This window comes from Acinonyx jubatus, chromosome B1 (genome assembly GCF_027475565.1).
Source record: "Acinonyx jubatus isolate Ajub_Pintada_27869175 chromosome B1, VMU_Ajub_asm_v1.0, whole genome shotgun sequence".
NCBI lineage: Eukaryota > Metazoa > Chordata > Mammalia > Carnivora > Felidae > Acinonyx > Acinonyx jubatus.
Window position 1 is genome coordinate 145,398,188 of NC_069382.1, and position 23,727 is coordinate 145,421,914.

Below are 23,727 nucleotides of genomic sequence, written 5' to 3' on the forward strand. Positions count from 1 at the left end.
AGAAGAGAAATACACAAAAATAGTTAATGAGACATATAGCAAACCAACAATAATTTAATTAAAAAGCCTATATAATATCAAAAAGGATGGTCCCACATGGATTAACTGCTAAAATAATAATGCTATAGAACAGTGAATTCTCAATTAGGGATGATTTTGCCCCAACACGGAACATGTCTGGGGGACAAGAGGCTACTTCTGGTGGTTACAGTTTGCTGGCAGGGAAGGGGAGGTGGAATTTGTTAGTGGCATCTAGTGAGTAGAGACCAGAGATGCTGCTAAACATCCTAAAATGTACAGGAAAGCCCCTCACAAAAACAAGTATCCAGCTTGAGATGTCAATAGTTGTGAGGTTGGGAAACTGCTAATAGAAGAATGCTCTAAACTTTTTGAGGTTGGAGAAATCCTTTGAGGCTTTGGGGTCAGGTATGAGGAGGATAGGTTCATGCTGAGCCTTGAGGGAAGGCTATTTGTCAAAATGCCCAATCAGTAGCTGATGACTGAATCAATTGATAAGTATTAAGTTTTCCAGGGAAAGAATCTGATGGAGTGTCATGCATTAAGCTGGAATGGAAGAAGAGTGGAAATTATGGTCATGTCAAGGAAGGCCAAGTTTTAAAGTTGATTTTGTATGTTGGCATAATAAAAGGAATAATAAAATTTTCATGGATCTTACACTAATGTCTACTGTATATAATATTAATAGGTTATTTTATTGACCACTTAACATGTACCACATGCTGTGCTTTACATTTTTTCTTAGTTCATCTTCATGATGCACTTCATTTTATCATGAGATAAATACTGTGGTGACTGGGATTTAGAAAGGATAGAATGTCCTTCGGGATTCAATCTCCAAAGACCATATTCTTGACTGCTAGGCCACCACATTGACTATTATTATTTAGGGTTTTATAGAGCCCATTATCATGTTGGTTTGGGATAATGTTTATATCTGATTTTTTTAATTTAATTTTTTATTTTTTAAAATTTACATACAAATTAGCATATAGTGCAACAATGATTTCAGGAGTAGATTGCTTAGTGCCCATGACCCATTTAGCCCATATCCCCTCCCACAACCCCTCCCATAACTCTCAGTTTGTTCTCCATATTTATGAGTCTCTTCTGTTTTGTCCCCCTCCCTGTGTTTATATGATTTTTGTTTCCCTTCCCTTATGTTCATCTGTTTTGTCTCTTAAAAATCCTCATATAAGTGAAGTCATATGATTTTTGTCTTTCTCTGACTGACTAATTTCACTTAGCATAATATCCTCCAGTTCCATCCACGTAGTTGCAAATGGCAAGATTTCATTCTTTTTGATTGCCACGTAATACTCCATTGTATATATATATGCCACATCTTCTTTATCCATTCATCCATCAATGGACATTTGGGATCTTTCCATACTTTGGCTATTGTTGATGGTGCTGCTATAAACATTGGGGTACATGTGTCCCTTCAAAAGAGCACACCTGTATCCCTTGGATAAATGCCTAGTAGTGCAATTGCTGGGTCGTAGGGTAGTTCTATTTTTAGTTTTTTGGGGAACCTCCATACTGTTTTCCAGAGTGGCTGCACCAGCTTGCATTCCCAGGTCTGATTTTTAATCTTACAAAATATGGAAAATAAATTTTTGTGAAATCTATTAATACTTGTTACCATATAGTCTTATAGCATTGGAATCAAATTTGAATTATTTTCCCTCTAATAATATAGTCAAAGTTATTTTGAAACCTGCAGACAATATCAGAAATTAGTATTTTTATTGGCTTCTATTTGTTTCATAATCAAGAGCAATAACCAGAAAAATAACATGGTGATGGTAATAATTATATGAATATAAAAGAAAGACATATTAGATAGGATTTTACTACCTTATCAAATGATTTCATTTTTTTCTCTGACAGTACTTACACATGTTGGATTCATATTCAGCAGAGTTATGATGATAGTGTAGGTATAAGTTTATATTAGGCTTTAGGCTCTATAAATATTAATTAGCTACAGGGATAAATCTTATATTTTAAATTATGTGAGTAATAGCTCCTCAGACTGATGCTCAAGACTCCTTTTTATTTTTTTAATTTTTTTCCATGTAAACTTCATGCCTAGCACAGAACCCAGACTTGAATTCATAACCCTGAGATCAATACCTGAGCTGAGATCAAGAGTCAGATGCTTAACCTACTAAGCCACCCAGGTGTCTCAAGACTCTTATTTTTTTTTTTAAGATTTTTAAAAAATGTTTATTTTTGAGAGAGAGAGAGAGCGAGTAAGTATGAGCAGGGGAGGGGCAGAGAGAGGGAGACACAGAATCTGAAGCAGGCTCCAGGCTGTGAGCTGTCAGCACAGAGCCCCATGTGGGGCTTGAACTCATGAACCACAAGATCATGACCTGAGCTGAAGTTGCACGCTTAACTGACTGAGCCACCCAAGTGCTCCAAGACTCTAATTTTTTGATCTTTGATTGTTTCTAATTTTTCACCATAGATATTTTGGTTAGTAAATATTTTAAAAAATTATATTTTGAATTATTTTCTTAGTATAATTTACCATGAATATGATTCCTTGTTCAAAACATGCATAATTGTATGACTTTTTTTAAATTTTATTTTTAATGTTTATTTTTGAGAGAGAGAGAGAGAGAGAAAGAGAGAGAGACAGCATGAGTAGGGGAGGCACAGAGGGAGGGAGACACAGAATCTGAAGCAGGCTCCAGGCTCTGAACTGTCAACACAGAGCCTGATGTGGGGCTTGAACCCACAGAGGTGTGAGATCATGACCTGAGCCGAAGTCTGCCACTTAACTGACTGAGCCACCCAGGCACCCCTTGACTCTTGATAAGTATTGCTGAATTATCTAAGTTGATATGCTACCAGCAACGTATGTATAGCAATTCACTTGTCAGAATTTGTTCACCTAATGAATATTTTCCCATCATTTAATAGCTGTAATACAGTGTTTTGTGGTGGGTTTTGTTGTTGTTTTTGCTTTATATTTTTATTGATTGAAGTATAATTGACATGAGACATTATATTAGTTTCAGGTATACAATGTAATGATTTGACATTTGCATATATTGCAAATGATCACCATGAGAAATTTAGTTAATATCTGTCACCATAGTTACATTTTTTTCTTGTGATGATAACTTGGTGCTTTCTTTTTTTAACAAAGAAGTTGAATGTTTTATTATTAAACTATTTATCTTCCTGCAAGACTGTTGCTTCACCATATAAAAATAGCACCAGCAAGCACAGTATATTGCACAGTCGAGATAGTATCATTCTTTATCTGATTGATACTATACAACTAACAAACCTTTCTCCACTGCCAGTTACTTCTAATGGACTGGTCATTTAAGTATTTTGACCCTAATCCAAGGTTAGATGTAAGCAAGTTACAATATTTCCTAAGGCTTAAAAGTCATCCTTGAATTACAAAATTTTTATTCTTTTTATTTTTTGAATTACATAATTTTTGTAACTAGTTTTTGACCACAGGCAATTTCAGGATTCTGAATATTGTAACTGGAGCCTAGCCTAAAAATCATAGGGTGTTGCAAAAAAGATGCATATTGTGTTTATCTTAATCATAAGTTAAGGGGTGTTTCCTTTCATTAGCATTGTTGCAAGTAGTTTCTTTTTCCACTGGTACTGCTAAAAATTGCTATTTTAAATGCTCTATGCACCACTAATTTAAAACAACTACGCTAGATTAAGTTGTTTGATACTAGTTTATTTAGGGGTTCCATTTTCACTACTCAATAGATTTTACATGCGTCTCACCAGTTCTGAAGGATTACTGAGTGTTATCTTGATCAGTCAGACATCTTGATAGCAAAATTTGTTGACAAGTGCTGGATTTTCCTCAAGAGCTTCATTAATTTCAGTTACTTCTCCTGATGGAGGAGAATAGAGTTCACTAGCAGCTTTCACACATTCCAATGCACCACATTCATCTTGTTCGTTCAGTGTGGTCCCAGCTTCAGGCAGGCTACAGTAAACAACCTCTCCCAAAGCTTCCTGTGCAAAATTGCTGATTCCCACTGTTCTGATACCATTTTTCTGTTGTTATCCATTCATGTCTGTCTGTCAATTTACGCGGGGAGAGCAGAGCTTGCAGCGTCCTCAGGAAGCGCTGACCCTCAGCCCCCAGGGCCAGGGCAAGAAGGGGTGTGGTGGTGCGGAGGCTGCGCCCTGGAGGCAGGCTTGGGCCTGCACGCCCAGCACCACTCCCCCTGTTCGCAAAGGTGTTTTAATTTACATTTCTTTGATCACTATCAAGTTTAAATATTTTCCTCACCTATTTATTTACCACCGTATTTCCACTTTTTGTATTCATGTTTTTGCTTATTAGCCACAGGAAATTGATGTTCTTATTAACTTGTGTTTCTATATATCAAGAAACATTTATTTCTTTAATTATTTTTTTAATTTTGTAACATAATTTATCGTCAAATTGGCTTCCATACAACACCCAGTGCAAAGACCATTTATTATACAACACTTTATATAGCATACAGTTAATTTGCCATGTTTGATGTAAATTTTTTTGATAGACATTAAAAAATATGTAAGTTAAGATGTCTTTCATATAAAGGCTTTATATTTCACAGTGATTTCTTGCTGTTATACTTTGTATACATGTAGAATCACGCTGAGCTCATTTTCTATTCCTTTTGCCTTCTCTGCATGGTGGATTCCAAAGTCACATACCTGGACTGACCGTGAATAAATTTGCATTGATCCTTTGCAAACATGGGAGTTTATAGCAGAAGTATGTGCAACGGATACAGCAGTTCTTGGCAGCTTGCCAAGTAACACCTGCTTGCTTTGTATATGAAAATGATGATTCATTTGTTTCTCTTCTGGATTATTACCTGCCAGGTGAAAGCCATTATAAACCCACTTCACAAGGACTTTTGGAAGAATGGGAAAGTTGACCACAAGTCAATACAGAATGACTTCAGGTCTTCACACATTGACCTTATGTAATGACATCAGAGTCAGTTTTACTGTAGAAATGGCAATTTTTCCCCCTGCTCAGAAGAAGTCTCTGGTGTATATAATTAGAAAGCAAGTCAGGAAACATATCCCGTGCTAGTCAGTTGCTCAGTTTGTTGAAGAAGATTTATTAAAGGCTTACTGCAAACAGAATATCATATTAAATTTAATGACAATAAAGAGATACCCAAGCTCCTGTTCCTCAAAAATGTCATAGTCTAGTTAAAGACACCATACTTGACACTGATACATGAATTAGCCTTATTATGAAAAGGCTTATCATGTAAAAGAAGATAAGGTACAGAGTGCTTAATTGCTAACAACGTGGGCTCTGGGGTCAGCATGGTCAGGCTGGGATAGAGATTCATAATTCTCTAGCTGTGTGTCTTGGGCAATTCCAATAAAGTAATCTACATAGGAGTAAATGAACAGTGTCTGGTACATTGCAAGCATGCAAATAATGCAAATTATTGATGTAGCATAAATGTTAAAGGGATGTCATATAAGGAGGTTATTAGAATGGGAGAGAATTATAGAAGCAGTCTTGCAGAAAGTGAGTTTTAAAACTAGGATTGCAGGGGTACCTGGGTGGCTCAGTCTGTTAAGTGTCTGACTCTGGGTTTCAGCTCAGGTCATGATCTCACAGTTCATGTGTTGGGGGCTCTGCACTGACGGTGGGGAGCCTGCTTGGGCTTCTCTGTCTTCTTCTCTCTCTCTGCCCCTCCCCCCCTCAAAAATAAATAAACATTAAAAAACCTCTAAGATTGCAGACAAAGAATACAGACTGACAGTAATAAGGTGAAAGACCTTTCCATATTGAAGGACTGACCAGTGAAAAGAAATGAACTGGTTGTATTGAAGGTGAGAGACAAGCAGATTGGCAGAAGTTAAGTGATACTTGGGAATCTAGTGAAAAATGTATCCAATTGATAGGATGTGATATGATCATGATGCCAAACATACTGAACCTTGGTTTTTCCTTTAAGAAAATGAATAAGGTAATAACTGCCTAGGGGAACAGTGAGGCAAATTAGCTCCTTTTCTTTTTTCTTTCTTTCTTTCTTTTTTTTTTGTTTGCATATAAGTTACTTATAGCCAAAGGCTGATACCATGAAAATGAAAACTTTTATCCTAGCTTTTGAATCTTTTTTGTTCTCGAAGGTGTAAAAATCTGATACTTGGATACATACATTAAAAAACTAATGTATATGAGAAGAATAGATTATATTTATTAAGTCTTTTCTATGTTCAAGGCCCTGGACGTTTATTTCAGTTTTACTTATAACAGCTCCATAAGGCAGATACTATTATTGTCAACATTTTATAGATGAAGAAACTGAGTTCAGTGGGATTGAGTAATTTGCCCAAAGTCACACAGCTAGTAAGTGGCAATCTGGATTTAATGCTGATCTGTCTGAAGCTGGAGCCAAATTGTACCAAACACTTAACATTTCTCAATGAAAAGGAGCTGAACATAAAAAATGAACTATTATTAACTGGATGTTTGAATTTCATTGCAGCCTAAATGAGAGGTTGAAATTGCTCACGCATTCAACAATTGAGCATCTAATGTGTACCAGGCACTGTTCTAGGCACTGAGGTACCAGAGTGACCAAATCTGACAAAACCCCCTCATGGAGCTCACCTACTAGCGGGGGAAAGAGTCAGTAAACAAGGTGGATTGGTAACATGTGTAGTCTGGTAAGTGCCAAGGAGAAAGAATTAAGCAGGAAAGGGGCATTGAAATTGTTAGGAGTGTGTGTTGAAACTTTAGGTAGGGTGGCCATGGAAGGACTCATTGTGAAGAGACCACATGAGAGAGAAATGAGGGAGAAGTCCATTCTAGGCAGAGGAACAGCCTGTGCACAGACAGAATGTTCCAGATGTGTGTAAAGATTGGTGATGGAGCCCACTGAGGGCTGAATGACAGAGTTGTGAGAGATGAAATCAGGTAGGATCTCATAGGTCACGGTCAGGGCTTTGGCTTTTACTCCAAGTGAAGTAGGAAACCAGGGAGAGGTTTTGAGCAGAGGAGGGGTGTGATCTGATCTTGTAATGGGACAATTCTGGCCAGGTTCAAGAGACTGAAAGGGGCCAAAGGCAGGAGCACAGAGACAAGTTAGGAGAGACTGCAGTAATCCAGGCAAGAGATGGTGGTGTCTTGGATCATAATAGTAGCAGTGAAAGCGGTGAAACATGGCTAGACTCTGGATATTTTTCCAGGTAAACCTTATAGAATTTACAGAGTAGATGTAGGATGTGAGAGAATTAAAGGGATCAAGCAAAGGGTAGCATAATATTTATCCAGTGGATTTATACCTCACTAGTTCAAGTGTCATTTATCTTTATTTATTAAAAACTTTTTTAGTGTTTATTTAATTTTGAGAGAGTGTGAGCAGGGGAGGGGCAGAGAGAGAGGGAGACACAGAATCTGAAGCAGGCTCCAGGCTCTGAGCAGTCAGTGCAGGGCCCAATGTGGGGCTCCAACTCATGAGCCGTGATATCATGACCCGAGCTGAAGTCAGACGCTTAATCGCTTAACTGACTTAGCCACCCAGGCACCCTAAGTGTCATTATCTTTAAATGCAGCTATTTATAGCATATTCAAGAACTCAGAAATAAGCAAAAAATTCTTCAAAGCCAGCCAAACAGACAGCACATAGTACTAAAGCCCATGTCCTTCCAAGAGATATTTTTAGTTCCTTTTTATTCTAATTTGAGTTACAGTTCAAATAAACATCATCATTTTACATTTTTAGATCATAAGAAATTCAGAAGGAATGGAGAGAATATTTCCAGTTTTAGAAACCCTTATAGTGACCAGAAATAATAGCTGAGACCAAGAACAAAGATAAAATACAAACAAAGCCAAAACATAAAAAACATAGCCTGAGGACACAGAATCTAATGTTTCATAATGCTTGAGAAGCCACTGTTAAAATAGGAATGCACATTTGTAATGGTCATTGTACCGTTATAATTAGGTCAGGTAATGTTTTTATTTTTTCATCTAGAGAGGTCAAATTACAGATGTTTTGCCTCTAAAATAATGGAATGTGTTGGGGTTCTTTATCCTTATCACTTTTGAGGGCACGCACAGCAATATTCTGGTAGATAAAAAGAGCTCTGGGCTTGAATTATGATCTCCTTTCCTTCCCTGCAGAGCTAGCTTAACAAACCAGAAGAAAATGATGAGGGCTTTTTTTTACTCCCCCTTCCTTTAAAATTGGAACCTAGAGCAAGCATGTCGGCAAATTCCCTGTTTTCTTTGTTCTGAGTCCCTTACTGATACATTCTATTTTTTATTTTATTTTATTTTATTTTATTTTATTTTATTTTATTTTATTTTATTTTTATTTTATTTTATTTTATTTTATATTTTATTTTTTTATTTTTTTAATTTGTTTTAGAGAGGAGAGTGAACACAAGCAGAGGAGAGGGCAGAAGGAGAGAGAGGGAGAGAGAGAACCTGAAGCAGGCTCCATGCTCAGCTCAGAGCCCGGCATTGGGCTTGATCCCATGACTCTGGGATCATGACCTGAGCCAAAATCAAGATCTGGGTGCTCAACTGAGTCACCCAGGTGTACTATCTCATTAGCTTATTCTAAAGGCTCACACGTGCCCCGGAGACTCATAAGACCAAATTCTTTCAAATCTTTCAGTTTTAGGTCAATAACTATAGACTAATAAGCCACAAAGATTTCTAGCTCAAAAGCCTATCCACATGCTTTGAATTTGAAAGGTGGAACTTTGCCCCTTCTTCACATTTCTCCATTTTCCAAAACTCATTTCTCAATTAGTTGAGGTGAGTAGAGCAGGAAGTGGATCCACCTGAAAATTCACTTATGTGGAGGAGCTCATTCTCTGATAAGCCCAAGGAATGGAGCATTATGGGTTATATAGTGGATACGAAGACTTATGGCGCACACAACTACTTATTTCAGATTTAATTTTAATTTGGGTTACAGAGAAGTAAATTTCTGAGAAGTGATTTCAACTGTTTCTAGGCAGATGTGGATTACAGCAGGAATTGAGGAATCTTACTGTGACACTGAGACACTGTGTTTCACAAGGTGTATGAAAATGTTGGGTCACATAATTAAACTTTTTTCAAAAGTTTCCTGACCATAGGAGTCTTCATAGGGATGAAGAGTTTGGAGAATTTTACTGAGTTTTAGATGGATCAAGGTAATGTTTGGTTGATGTTGGCCTCTAAACCGACTGATCTGCAAGTGTAAGAATGACTTTGTCCAGAAAGCAGCCAGGATTTCTTATTCAGACAAGACAAAGATCCTGTTGCTCTCCTTCTGTTGTCTCAGCATTTCTGGCTGAAACACAGAAGTGCAAAGAGATACATAACTGCAGGCAAAAATAATAGAGGAAGTACACATGATGAATCACAGGTTATTTGCTCCTCAAACCAGCAGGATGTATTTATCCTTGACTGGTTGTGCTGTGCTTTCCAGGATGTAATAAAATCTAGCACAGAATGCGGGGGGCAGGGGACAACTATCTATTAGATTCTACTTTTACTCTATGCCTTGTACTTTTCCATATTACTATATTTATTCTTCGCAAGAACCCCAGAAGGCAGGTATTGTTATGATCCCTGTTGTTTGGATATAGAAATAAGCATCAAGGAGCTCATGGCCATGCAGGTAAATTGTAGAATCAAATTTCCAGTTTAGTCTGGGTCCAAAACCCACAGCTCTCCCACTGTAGACATGTAGCTTGACTTAATAGGGTTTGCTTCAATATTTGTTAAAAAAATGACTTTTTGAATAAATGAACTAATATCCAGCCACTCTGGCCACTGCAGACAGATCCGTCTGAGATGAAGGGAAAGGATAGACCTGCATTTACTCAAGGCATAGGGCAAAGATCCTTCGTCCTCAGTATCGTGTCTAAGTACATTCGAGTCACCTCTCCTTGTATTTTCTCACATCTATGTGAAACCAGATTGATCCTTCCATCCCCCTAGGAGAAGATGGGGTGGAAACAAGAAAGTAACATTTTATTAAATGTCTGCTAAACGATAGACAATGGACACTTTTCTATGTTATTTCATGTAATACTCATATCAGCTTTATAAAGTAAGCATTATTGTCACCATCTTTAGAAATGATAACACAGGCTCGGAAAGGCTAAGGAACTTTCCAAAGATACATATCTGAAAAGCATGTCAGAATTTGAATCCAGGTCAGTCTGATTCCCAAATTCATACATGCTATTATCACACTGCTCCTCCACAGGAAATTAGGCCTGAATGGGTTATATTAATACAACATTAGTTACTTTGACATTTTAATGTGCTTTGGATGTTGATTCATAATATTAATTCACAATATTAATTCATAGTAGTTGTTAAAACATAAGGAAGCCTAGACCCTTGCCTTAATTACTTTGATTTTGGTAATGGGTTCCTCTACAATTTTTTGAGAAAACAGAACAAAACAAGACAGTTTCTACTGCACTAAAGTGTGGAGTTGTAAGTATTGGTGTAAGTGTTCTGCACACGTGTGTGTTGTGTTGCCAAACTGCTTTTTTCAGTATGGTCTTCTCACTCATTTCTTAGCTGAACTTCATTATTTTTCCAATCCTTCAAGGCAACAAAACTTACTGATTTGTTTTGGAAGGGCTGGTTAGACTGGCAGTCTCTGATTAAAGACTCAGAGAAAATCACATTATGTTTAATCTACATTTATGTCTGATAGGCAATTTCTGAAGGTGTCTCTGGGGGTAATTATCCAGGGAAAATATAGGCTAGAGAAACGAAGAAATGGGTAGGCCATCTTTCCCCAAAAGCCAAAGAAATGAGCATTATCAGAAAGTAAACCAGTAGAGTCAGCGTACCTTAAATTTTAGGGTTCTTGTGATTTAATTAAAACTGGCACTGTGTTTTGAAGAGCATGACCTAAAAATATTTGTTAGATAAATATATATTAAGGAATTAGAAAATGTAAAGTTGCCACGTGGTTTCATTTCTCCAGATGATGTCTGTGGAAGTTGACTGTTGATAATGATTATAAATGATATAAACCAATAATAATGAATATTAATGGGCTCTTGAGATGTGCTAGGTGGACATGCATTGTTGGAAGTTCTAGCAAATAGCATCTATCCTTCCAAATGATAACAGTGACCAAAACTGGGGTGCAACAGAGCAAGCATCTCCTTATCGTCTATACCTGGCTGTCTTCCCTAGTGTATGTTACCTGCCTTGCTTGGGTAGGCCTTGTGGCCTTTGATGCCTGCTCTAACTCTTAAGAGCGTTTCACTGTAGTGTGTTGGATAAGTGGCTGAATTGTCTTTCTGCTCTGTCCCAGAGCTTACTACAGTGTAAAGTCTGTGGCTCACACTGTCATAAACCATAAGAACGAAATATGCTTCTTAATCAACGAAAGCAAAAGAGGAACAGATGCATTTTCAGGGCTCATGGAGATGGGATGTCATCCTGTACCTTGTAATTGCTCTGGCATCTGCTGGCAGCTTCAAGACTTTTAGGGCACTCTAGCTCTCTCTTTTAGTGGCAGTCACCTGTAGGGAGACACAGCTATTGCCTGTGCTGCGCTGAATGATTCAGCTGTTACTAACTGCGTCTCCTAAGTGTCCAGGGTAGATTTCCTGGGAGGACCTGATTCAACTAGTCATCTCTGCATATAGGAGGTCTTCACTGGGCAGAGCTTTGACTCAAGTCACTTTCATAGACTCTGGCCAGAAAAAGAACCCACCCCTAGTCCAATAAGTGGTGTCCAGGGAAGGAAGCAAGGTGAAAGGAGTAAAGCATGATTAAGGAAGACTTTCGAAGGGGATATAGGCCTGGCAGGCATTTTGAAGCTCCCAGAAGGGGTTATGACTGTCAGAATAAACTTGTTCAGACATTTAGGATTATTTTTAACACTACAAAATTTAGTCCCACCAAAACTCTACAAAATACAATTCCTCTCATATTCAAATGAGGAGAAAAGCTTTCCAACCTGGGGATGGGCTTTATCCTTTTCTTTACCTCTCTTTTCTTTCAGATTTCTTTCAAAGAATTCCCTTGTAGAGAAAACTCCTGCTGAAGAAAGGATTGAAAACTAGACATGATATCTTGACAAAATGGTACTGTGAATCTGAAGATAAAATTCTGGGAAGCTCCATTCTAGGATTTCCTTTATGGCTGTCACCTTAATTGCATTCATTCTCATTCAGTTGTTTCCACATAATCTACAGTTAGTTACACCAGAATCCGTTTCATGGATTCAATTAAAGCATCATCTGGTCATTCACAAACACTCACTGGATGGTTTCTGTGAACTAGTCAGTGTGTTCTGATGCTGAGATTATGAAGCTGGCTAATCACAGTCCCTTTCTGCAAGGAGCTAACGGTTTGTGAGAGAGTCAAACATAAAGAACTAATTTGGTTTTGTAAGTGTTCTAGCAGAGGGATATGCCAAGAACTATGCTACCATGTACAGTTTAGAAGTTGGTTTATTTATTCTACCAGAATTTATTGAGTTCCAACTCTGTGCTAAATATAGTGCTAGGGGGCTGTATGGCATGACAAATAATTTTGCCTTCTAGAAGCTAAGAGTCTAGTTGGAGAGAATAAAGCACACATGTACACACACCAATGATCAGCAGTGGTGGTTCAAGACAGTGTGAGATTAAAATCCAACTATTTATAGTAAATAGAGCCATAGTATTTCAGAGAATAGATCTTCACAGGCAAGAGAAGTTTCAAAAACCGAATTTCAAATCCCCTTGAATGAGCTCTGAAGGGCAGATGGGACCACAGGACAGAGAGGAGGGATAGGTGTCTAATAAGGGTCGGCAGTGGCAACTAGTGTAAACCTATTGTTCTTTTCAGACCTGAAGCCCTCTTCTTATAACAAATATTTCCTTTTCTGAAATTAAATTCATTCCATAATGTACATGCACAAGCAATTTAAAAATGAAATTACTTTAAATATAAATATAATGTTCTTACCATAATTTAAAGGAGAAAGAAAGATATAATAAGCAGTGCATTTCAATACATAATCCTTCAGCACGACTACACAAGTAGCCAAAATGAAGTAGTCAGATGTTTAACCACTTGTAATAACTAAGATAGAAGTTCGAGGAAGTAAGATTAGAAGCCACGTTGAACAAGAAGTAGAGGAAAATGAAAGAGCAGAGGTACAGTGAACATAGAATAAAAACTAGTGCTAGGGTGAGTAATGGCAGACTAGACCTGTCTATATGTGATGAGAGAAGGAGGGAAATCACCTTAATTGCAGCACAGGTAACATGACAGACAAATTATAGATTGTTGATGTGAGAAAATGAGGAAGTATGGTATTCTTGCAAATGAGCTGGATCTTACCTATCAGTGTGTGTCAAGGTAATTCCCTGTGTTGCCTGGGATGGACGAGACAGAATATTGCAGTAAATAAATTCTATCTTGAAACCACAAGTTGAGGTGTACATTCTGTCTTGAATATCCACAGGGACTACAGAGACCATTTGCTTTGATAATCAACAGGAAATTAGAGATCTATTGAAAAAAAGAAATAGCAATTCAAGGGACAATACAGAAGTTTTGTGGCAAATCTCTGGGGGATGAAGGGTTGGATAGAAAGTGAGATTGAAGAATAGCAAGCAGTTTCAAGAAAAAGTTTCAAGTTTAATTTTCATAACATACGTAACAAGAAACCATTACACCACAAAATTAAAGTAATATGATTATTAATACAATGTGATGAGATGTTTACATTTCATGTATATCAATTAATATTAATATTTGTCTCAAATCTTCACTGTAAAATATTTGTAAGCACCAAATATTTGCAGCTACAAATGCAGATGGTACAAGTGTGGAACATGGGTTTGCATGCTTGCATTTCGAGACAAGATTTTCTACAATGGTTAGCAACTTTTGAAAAAATTTGAACAAAACCAAAGCATACTATTTTCTTTAAAGCATGATATTTTCATGATTAAGAGGAAGGTGCTGGCCTAAAATATTCTGTGTATATTAACATTGTGCAAAAAACACGTTGTGTTATATATCAAAAAGAGTTGAATCCTAGGCTCAGATATACAAATTATTTTATTTACTTCCATGAAAATCTGGTGGGATGTTTGGAAGTCATGTAGGATGTGAGCCCAATCTTCCTTGTTTGGCACATGCTCATGTGTTGCACAACATTTAGCAGGACTGTCCCTTGACACTACATATCAATAGCAGTTTCAATCATATGACAGTTAAAAATGCCTGAAAAAAATTGCCAAAATACCCCCTTAGGGTTTTCCCATCTCCATTACAAGATTCTGTTACCATACAATGTCGCGACCAGCGTGACAATCGACCCGAGGTCAGGGTCCTGAGGGTAGGGGAATGCAAGAAAAAAAGAGAGAAGAGAAAGTTTGGGAACAGGAGGGTCCCCTGGGCTGATGGCCCAAGTGACGGCTTTATTGTTGCTGTACACAATCTTTTATAATATAAGACTCTTATGGATCAGGTCATTCTAAGAATAAACAGGTTTCACATGATCACTGCCAGCCAAAACATTTAGTTCTGTATACCTTGCGAACTTTGTGAACGGGTCACAAGACTGTGTTGATAGATTGCTAGCAAAACACAGTTCCCATGTTTGTTTCTATCTGACTCGGGGTAGGAAAAGGGAGGTAGCATTACTGCCAACACCTGCAGACCACAGTCTTCAGGAATTAACTTTCTCAGCCTTGACAAGGCTTTCGTATGCCCTTGAAAGTGGGGGAATGGGAGGGGGAACCACCGGGTTGGCTTGAGTCAACAGGGAACGTTGCTCGACCCGGTCTCAGCCTGGCACCGGGGCCCGGCCCCCCACAATACAACAACAACAAAAAGGCTTAGGCCAAGTAAAGTTATACGTAAAACTAATGCAGTACAGTGGGTTTGAAGGAAAATGAGGCCTTCTGTTGGGCAGAACCAATTAGCAGAGACTTTAAAAAAAAATTATTTGTTTCTGGGAGACAGCAAACTGGGGGTGGGCAGAGAGAGGAGGACAGAGGATTCTAAGCAGGCTCTGCACTGACACGCTAACAGCGGCGAGCCTGATGTGGGGCTCGAGTTCATGAACCATGAGATCATGACCTGAGCTGAAGTCAGATGCTCAGCTAACTGAGCCACCCAGGTGGCCTAGTAGAGTCTTTTAAATCCAAGGCCAAAGATTTTATTCAAAAAGTCGTGACGGGGCGCCTGGGTGGCTCAGTCGGTTAAGCATCCGACTTCGGCTCAGGTCATGATCTCGAGGTCCGTGAGTTCGAGCCCCGCGTCAGGCTCTGTGCTGACAGCTCAGAGCCTGGAGCCTGTTTTGGATTCTGTGTCTCCCTCTCTCTCTGACCCTCTCCCTTTCATGCTGTCTCTCCCTGTCTCAAAAATAAATAAACGTTAAAAAAAAAAATTAAAAAAAAAAGTCGTGACAAGTTATTGGAGTTTTTTAAAACTTTTTTTTGGTAATGTTTGTTTATTTTTCAGAGACAGAGAGAGACAGAGTGTGAGTGGGGCAAGGGCAGAGAGAGGGAGACACAGAATCCGAAGCAGGCTCCAGGCCCTGAGCTGTCAGCACAGAGCCTGAGGCGGGGCTGAAACTCACGAGGTGTGAGATCATGACCTGAGCCGAAGTCAGAGGCTTAACCTACTGAGCCACCCAGGTGCCCCAGTTGGAGTTTTTTTTTTAAATAAAAACACCAGAAATTTAGTTCTCACAGTTCTGGAGGCTGGGAAATCTGAGATCATGGGGCCAGCATGACTGCCTTTTCTGATAAGGGCCCTCTTCCTGGTTCACAGCTGGCATCTTCTCATTGTGTCCTCACAGGTAGGAGGGGTAGGGAACTCTCTGGGACCTCTTTTATAAGAGCACTCATCCCATTCATAAGAGCACTCATCTCTTTTATTTTTTTATTTTTAATTTATTTTATTTAAATCCAAGTTAGTTACATATAGTGTAATCATTGTTCCAGGAGTAGAATTTATTGAGTCATCACATATAACACCAAGTGCTCATTGTTACTGAAATGTTTTAATACCTTTAGTTAGTCTAAAATTCATTCATCTGTAGTTTTTCATGTTTTTGTAATTGTTATACTATCACAGCTCTAAAGGGTCAAACTCCTTGGATAAAAAACAGTGAGTTTGCAACTTGTATTCACTCACTAGTAGGTGTTTAAGCAGAGTTTGCTGTGGGCATTTGTGGCTAAAATGTCAATTGTAAGGAATGTTCATTTCAGGAATGTCATTCCTGGAATATGATGTCTGTGCACCCCAAACTTCAAATCAGTAACTAGTGGTCATGTAATGAAGGGGGTATGAATTTTCATTTTGTGAAAGTTTTTAGTCTTGCAACGATGCAAATCTTTGTGTCTAAGTTAAGAAAAAAAGAATGTACCCAAGTTTTTGGGACAACTGACCACTTTTTTACTGCAAACTTCAAATCAGTAACTAGTGGTCATGTAATGAAGGGGGTAAGAATTTTAGTTGTGTGAATTTTTTTAGTCTTGCAACGATGCAAATCTTTATGTCTAAGTTAAGAAAAAAAGAATGTACCCGAGTTTTTCTTGGGACAAGTGACCACATTTTACCCCAAACTTCTCATGGCTTTGTTTCACTTTTCTCCTCTAGTGTCTAGGTCTCTTACTTCATGCTGACTGCCATTATTTAGGGAAACTGAAGCATAAATATTTCAGTATCTTCTAGAGGGTATTGTGGAAGGATTTCCCTGATTTTCGCAAAGATGTAAGTTATTGTCATAGCCCAGCATGAATACATACCAATCGTCTTTCTAGGCAGAGAGTGGATGCTTTTTCTTGAGCCTTGTCCAAGAAATCTGGGATTGGTAACTTCCTGAAGAAAAGTATAGGAGAATTTCAAGGACAGGTATAGTATCTTATTTCTTTTGTTTCTTCCAGTACCTAGCCGGTACATAATAGGCATTCGGTAAGTGTGCTTGGATTGAGTGAATGAGGGAGAAGTGCATTCAGAGGTTCCTGCCCTTTTGCGATTTTCCAGGATTGTTCTCCAGTCAGTCTTCTTCTCTGATACCATTTGGTCAGCAGAGGGAGTCCAAGATCCATGTCAGTTTCAGAATAAACTAGGGAAATGGGAAAATTTCTAGCCATAGAAAAGCAATCCTCAAAAAAAGGAAGCATGAGTTTGAAATCGTCGAGAAGGCTTAATTTAACGCTTTCAATAAACTGTTACTCTTAGAATGCTAAATAATCTTGATCTCATGTGGATAATATATTAAAGGGAAATGCCTATTTTTATCTGATTTGAAACATGAAGCTTCCAGAATGTTTAAAGGAGAAAAAGATTGTTTACAACTAATTTTTACTCACATTTCACTGTCTCTACTTTTATCTTTGTATACATAATACATAGAATGTAGGATTCTTAAGGAAAAGGACTTTTGTATTATTTACCAGATTATTCCAAGTACCTGCTATGGGGCACCTGGGTGGCTCAGTCAGTTAAGCATCTGGCTCTTGATTTTGGCTCAGGTCATGATCTCACAGTTCATGGGATGGAGCCCCCCATCGGGGCTCTGTGCTGACAGTGCTGAGTCTGCTTGGGATTCTCTCTCTTCCTCTCTCTCTGTCCCTTCTGCCCTCACTCTTCCATTCCTTCTCTGTCTCAAAATAAATAAACAAACATTAAAAAAAACCCTTAAGTAAAAAAAAAGAATAGCACCTGGCACATATAGGCATTAAATAATGAAGCTGTTGAATTAATCAATAATTAAAATTATACTACCATACAGTTTGTGTCATTTAGCATTATATTGTCTATCAATGGATGGATGAATAAAGAATATGTGAGCTACACACACACACACACACACACACACTAGACTATTATTCAGCCATGAGAAATAAAGAAATCCTTCTCTCCTTCCACTGGCAACATGGATGAACAGGAGGGCATTATGCTAAGTGAAATAAGTCAGACAGAGAAAGACAAATCCTGCATAGTATCACTTACATGTGGAGTTTAAAAAAAAGTCAAACTCATATAGAGAGTAGAAAAGTAGTTGCCAGGGCCTGGGGGTTGGGGAAAATAAGATCGTTTAGTAAAAGTGTTCTAATTTTCAGCTCTAAAGGTGGATAAGATCTGATCAACTAATGTAAAACATGGTGATTATAGTTAATAACACTATATTATATAGTTGAAATTTGCTAAGAGAGTAAAACTTAACCATTCTCAAGAAAGAAAGAAAGAAGGCAGTAAAGAAAGAAAGAAAGAAAGAAAAAGATAAACATGCGAGGTAATGGATGTAATTAACTAGATGGGGGGAATTTTTTCAAAATGTATATGTCTACTAAATTACCGGTGTACACTCTAAATATCTTACAATTCTATAGGTTAATTAACCTCCATAAAGATGAAAAAAAATTCAGTATTATATTGTAAGCATTTTCTTACATTGTATTTTTAACACTTCCTTTTATATTTCATTATTTCATTAAATATCCACATAATCACAATTTTATCTATTCAGTAAAATATTCATTTTCCTTTGAATGAAAGTACTCACTACTAGGCCCCACTCCCAGAGATGTTGATTTAATGAGTCTGGAATGGGATCTGGGCATAGATAGCTTGTAAAGTTCATCAGGAAATTTTAATATACAGCCAGGGCCAGCAAGCATTGGTGTAAGTTACATAGCCAGACTACTTTCCAAAACGGTTGCACTGATTTACAGCAGAATCAGTTACACGCAGCACCAGATATTTTCACCAATACTTATCATTATGGTTGGAGATTGCCTGAGTATTGGAAGTGTGGTCCCCAGCTTCAGCAACACTGGCATCACTTGGAGATAATAAGAAATGTAGCCTCTCTGACTCTTTTTGTGCCCTAGTGAATCAGGATCTAAGCTTTAACAAGATCTTCTGGTCATTTGAACACACATTAAAGCTTGAGATGCACTGATATAATGTCTTTTCTTAATCTGATAAGGCAAAAACAGTAGCTTGTTTTTATGTGAACATGCTGAAGTTCAATTTTTGAGGTTAAACTTTCTCTTTCATGCATTTATTGTCTGTTTCTGGCTCATCTTTTTAAATTGTCCATTTTCATCCTTCACCTGTTTTAAAATTAGGGTAATTTTCTCAGACGTTTGGATATACGAAGAAGCTCTGATGGCTTAACAAGGGACATGAATGAATTATGAAGTAGAGATCTATTGGCATTGAAATTTAAATCTATCTAGAAGCAAAAGACACAAGAGAGAGATAGGGAAGAATGTCATGAACTAGGGAAGAATATTTAAACTGATTCTTATTTAAGGCCCTTAACATTTGTATCTCTCCTCTTAGCATTCATCAAATACCCAATCATCCATTCATTTAATGCATTTTTAGATTGTCTTTATATGGTATATGGTACTAGTGCTGTGAGTCTGTGTGACCATGTGGAAATCTATTTGCTCACCTTGGGGCCTTATAGTCTATTTGGTCTGGTTACACGTATGCAAAGTTAATTAATAATAGAAAGTTTTGTTTATTATGGCTGGCTGAGTGCCAACTGGATGGCTAAGACATTGGAGTCATCTAGGAATTAAGCAATGGGTAGTGGAAGAGAAGGAGCTCATATCCATTGAGTCTTATCCTGTATATGTTCTATCTTACTCAATTCTCATGATAACTCCATAACATGGTCAGGATATTTGGATCATAAACCATGTGAAAAGTTGAAGAATGATTGCTATTGGTGACATAGCAAATAAAGTTTATTTGGGGGAGAAAAGAATTATGTAAGAATTCCAATTATAAAATGGAGAAGAAATGAGGGAAATAGAAATTCTCCATTAGAATCCCACAGTAATTGTTACTGTAGGAGAGATCCACAGATAAATGCTAAAATTAGTGGGTCAAACTTTTACAGAAAAAGATGATATTTGGATAGCCTAAAATCATCTCCCCCCAATATTTGGTAAGGGAAAAATAGTATATTTATGGTGGAGAAACCTAACAGACACCAGTTCAACATTACATGAGACATACTAATTCCATTTACCCCCTGAAAGATGCACTGAGAAGGGCATATCACTTCTGTGGTATTCTTCCTCAAAATTATAACCTCAATCTGATTCCTTAAAAAGTTAAAAAATAGAATTACCATATGATCCAGTGATTTCACTACTGTGTATTTACCCAAAGAATACAAAAACACTAATTTGAAAAGATACATGCACCCCTATATTTATTGCAGCATTATTTGCAATAGCCAAATTATGGAAGCAAACCAGGTATCCATCAATAGATGAATGGATAAAAAAGATGCGAGATATATATCACATATATATATATATATATATATATATATATATACACATATATATATATGAAATATATATATATATATGAAATGGAATATTATTCAGCCATAAAAAGAATGAAATCTTACCAATTGCAGCAATATGGATGAAGCTAGAAGGTGTAATGCCAAGTGAAATAAGTGATTCAGAGAAAGACAAATGCCATATGATTTCACTCATGTGTGGAGTTTAGGAAACAAAATAAATGAACAAAGAAAAAAGGGGGCAAACAGAACAACAGACTCTTAAATATAGAGGACAAACTGGCACCTACCAGAGGCAAAGTGGGTTGGGGGATGGGTAAAATAGGTGAAGGGGACTAAGAGTATATTTACAGTGATGAGCACTGACTGTATAGAAATTGTTGAATCACTGTATTGGATACCTAAAACTAATATAAAGCTGTACGTTAATTATACTGGAATTAAAAAATAAATTAAAAAAATTATAACCTCAATCTAATCACAAGAAAACGTCAGAAAAAACCCAGTTGAGGGATAGTCTACAAAATACCTACCAATACACTTCAAAGGGTTATTAAAGACAAGGAGAGCCTAAGGAATTGCCCCTATAGGAAGAAGCTAAGGAAACATGACAACGAAATGAAATGTGGGATTTGAATTAGATCTTGGAACAGAAGAAGAACCGTAGTGGAAAAGCTGATAAAACCCAAATAGAGTCTGTAGTTTAGTTAATAATATTGTACTAATGTTAATTTCTTAGTTTTAAAATCATACCATAGGTGTGTAAGATGTTATATGAACCTGGTTGAAGAATATATGGAAACTCACTCTGTGATTCTTCTCTAAGTCTAAAATTTTTTCCAAAACATTTTAAAACATGAAAAAACCTGTTTATACTGAAAAAGAAAAAGTTTAATTCTTCCTCTTCATCTTGATTCAGTTCTCAACATATGGCTGCAACCAAAACCTTCTTTACAAAAAAGAGGAAATGAAAAAAATAAATGTGATTAGGTTTTCCTTTTGTAAAGAGTGATCGTTTCTACTATGGAACAGAATTCTTGGCTGTTTATAGTCACTCCTTCATTGTCAGGTCTGCAAAGCATTGTTCCTGTGAAATGAAAATTGTGCAATATACTGAATCTCTCTTGGCATAAGCATTTCTGGAACATCTTTTCATAATCAATACAGTTTCATCTTGGACAACAGCTAGTCCAGCCTGCTTATTTTCATTTCATAGTTAGGATGGAAATAATACTACATGTTTATATGTTACTTTATACTTTTAAAAACAGTTTTATATTTATATCTCACTTCATGCACACCAGCTGTAAGTGATAGGGCAATCATAACTGGCATCCCTGTTTTATAGATTTCAAAATACAGGCTGTAGGATGTTCACCAAATTCTAAGGCCACAGTTCATTATTGGCTGGCACTCTTTTCCACCTTCCTGAAACTTTCCTATTCTCTCTGAAAGTGAAAGTGGAAAAATTCTCTTTCCCTTGCAGGTCAGAAAACAGGGTAATCCTTATGTAATAATAATAATTAATAATTAATAGTTAATAATAATATCCAGCCTTTATTGCATTCTTACAATATGCTAGAGGGTTTGCCGAATGTTTTTAAATAGATAATCTCATGCAATTTTCTTTATGATTTTACAAGCAGGTGGAAGCAGATGTGGAGGTGATTGGCATCTGATTGGATATGATTAGCAGGAGAAGAGGGAAACATAAAGGGTCATGATGGTTATAAGCTTTGGCAATATGGAATATGGTGGTACCATTAACAAAAACAGAGTGCAGAAAGAAGAATATGAAGTAAGATGACTTCTTTTTTTTGTATATGCTACGTGTATACTCTGAACTTACAGTGTGCCCCTTACTTGGCTTCTTTAAAGTACTTAGAATAATTTGTTATGATTTAAAAAATTTACATGTGCATGCTATTGTAATGGAACAGAGACTGAGATTTGATTAGATAAGAGAATGTAAACTCATAACTTTCAGCAGATCCATCTAATAGCCACTTGCCTGGCATGGTGTGAAATCTTCCCTAAGCATGTTTCTGAGGATTGCATTGGTGCAACTAGCTTCAATTAGCGTGGGGAGACATTCCTTTGAAAAGCAAATCAGACTGCAATTACAGTGTGTGGGGCAGACAGGGCGTGGAGGGGGTAAATGATTGATAATTAACTAGGAGAAGCTTGCTGACACAAAGTCTGATTTGAACAATGATAAAGAAACATGTCTATAGTTATTACAGAATATGAGTTTTCTCTCTCTGTAACCCCACAACTACATCCCTCAGAGTGGGAGAGGGTGGGGAGAGATAGTATGTTACTGAGCAATCTTACATCAGCTGATGAAGCACAAACACAGTACCCACAAGAATGTACAGAACAGTCCTTCAGGTCAGAGTCAAGTCCTACAACAAGGGCCATGGGTACAGTCAACCCTGTCTGTTACTCACAGATAAGAGTCCCTCCATCTCTCATGGAAATAACCGTTTATGATTCCATATTGCTTTATACTAGGAGAAAAACCTATTTGGACTTAAATATATCCTATGGCCTTCAGGCTCCTTTAGTCTAGGGTTCCACCTTTTTTTTTTGTTCTAAGTTTCCAGAGCCAGTTGTTAGTTCCACCTGATTCCCCACTGGATGGGGCTAACTGAGGAGGGTTTCATCTCATGGTGAGGGTCCATGAGCCAGCTAGACCTTTCACACTGTCAAAAAGGACCACACCTTAGTCTTTCAGTTGACAATATTCCTAAAAACTCTCTCCTCTCTTTCCTTCCTTCTCTTACCAAATCCCTCTTCTGTTACCCTCGGTATATATCATGTCACAGACAAGGGGAGGGAGGAAGGAAAAAAAAAGGCCAAATATCACCCCACTGATACCAGTTTTCAGGTGGGGAGAAGGAGGAAAAGAAGGTCACAGTGATAGGGAATTCTATTTTCACTTTTTATAGTGGTAACAGAGATAATTAAAGATTTTCTTAAGGTGCAAAATCCCTTTAAGAATGTTAAAGGATTGATTACATAAGTTATGGTTAATTGGTAAGGTGGAATACAATTTAGACATTAAAAATATGGAGTTTTTGGCAAAATAATGACAGGGAAATATTTATGGTATATAGTTAAGGGGAAAAAGCATGTTATATCATACAATATGTTACTGTGGAGATAATTCAGCTTTGTGAAAAAAATACACAAAATATGCACTGAAAAAAGCGACTAGAAAATATTCATGAAAGTGTTAATGGTAGTATTACATAAATGGTAAAATTTGGGTGACTGATTTTCCTAGAATTTTCTGCATTTAGAAAATTTTCTGTTTGCTTCTTCTCTAAGATAAAGTCACAAGAATCAGCTGGTGACTGGCTGAAAGTCTCTTTATTGGAAAGTGCACAAGCTCCAAATTACA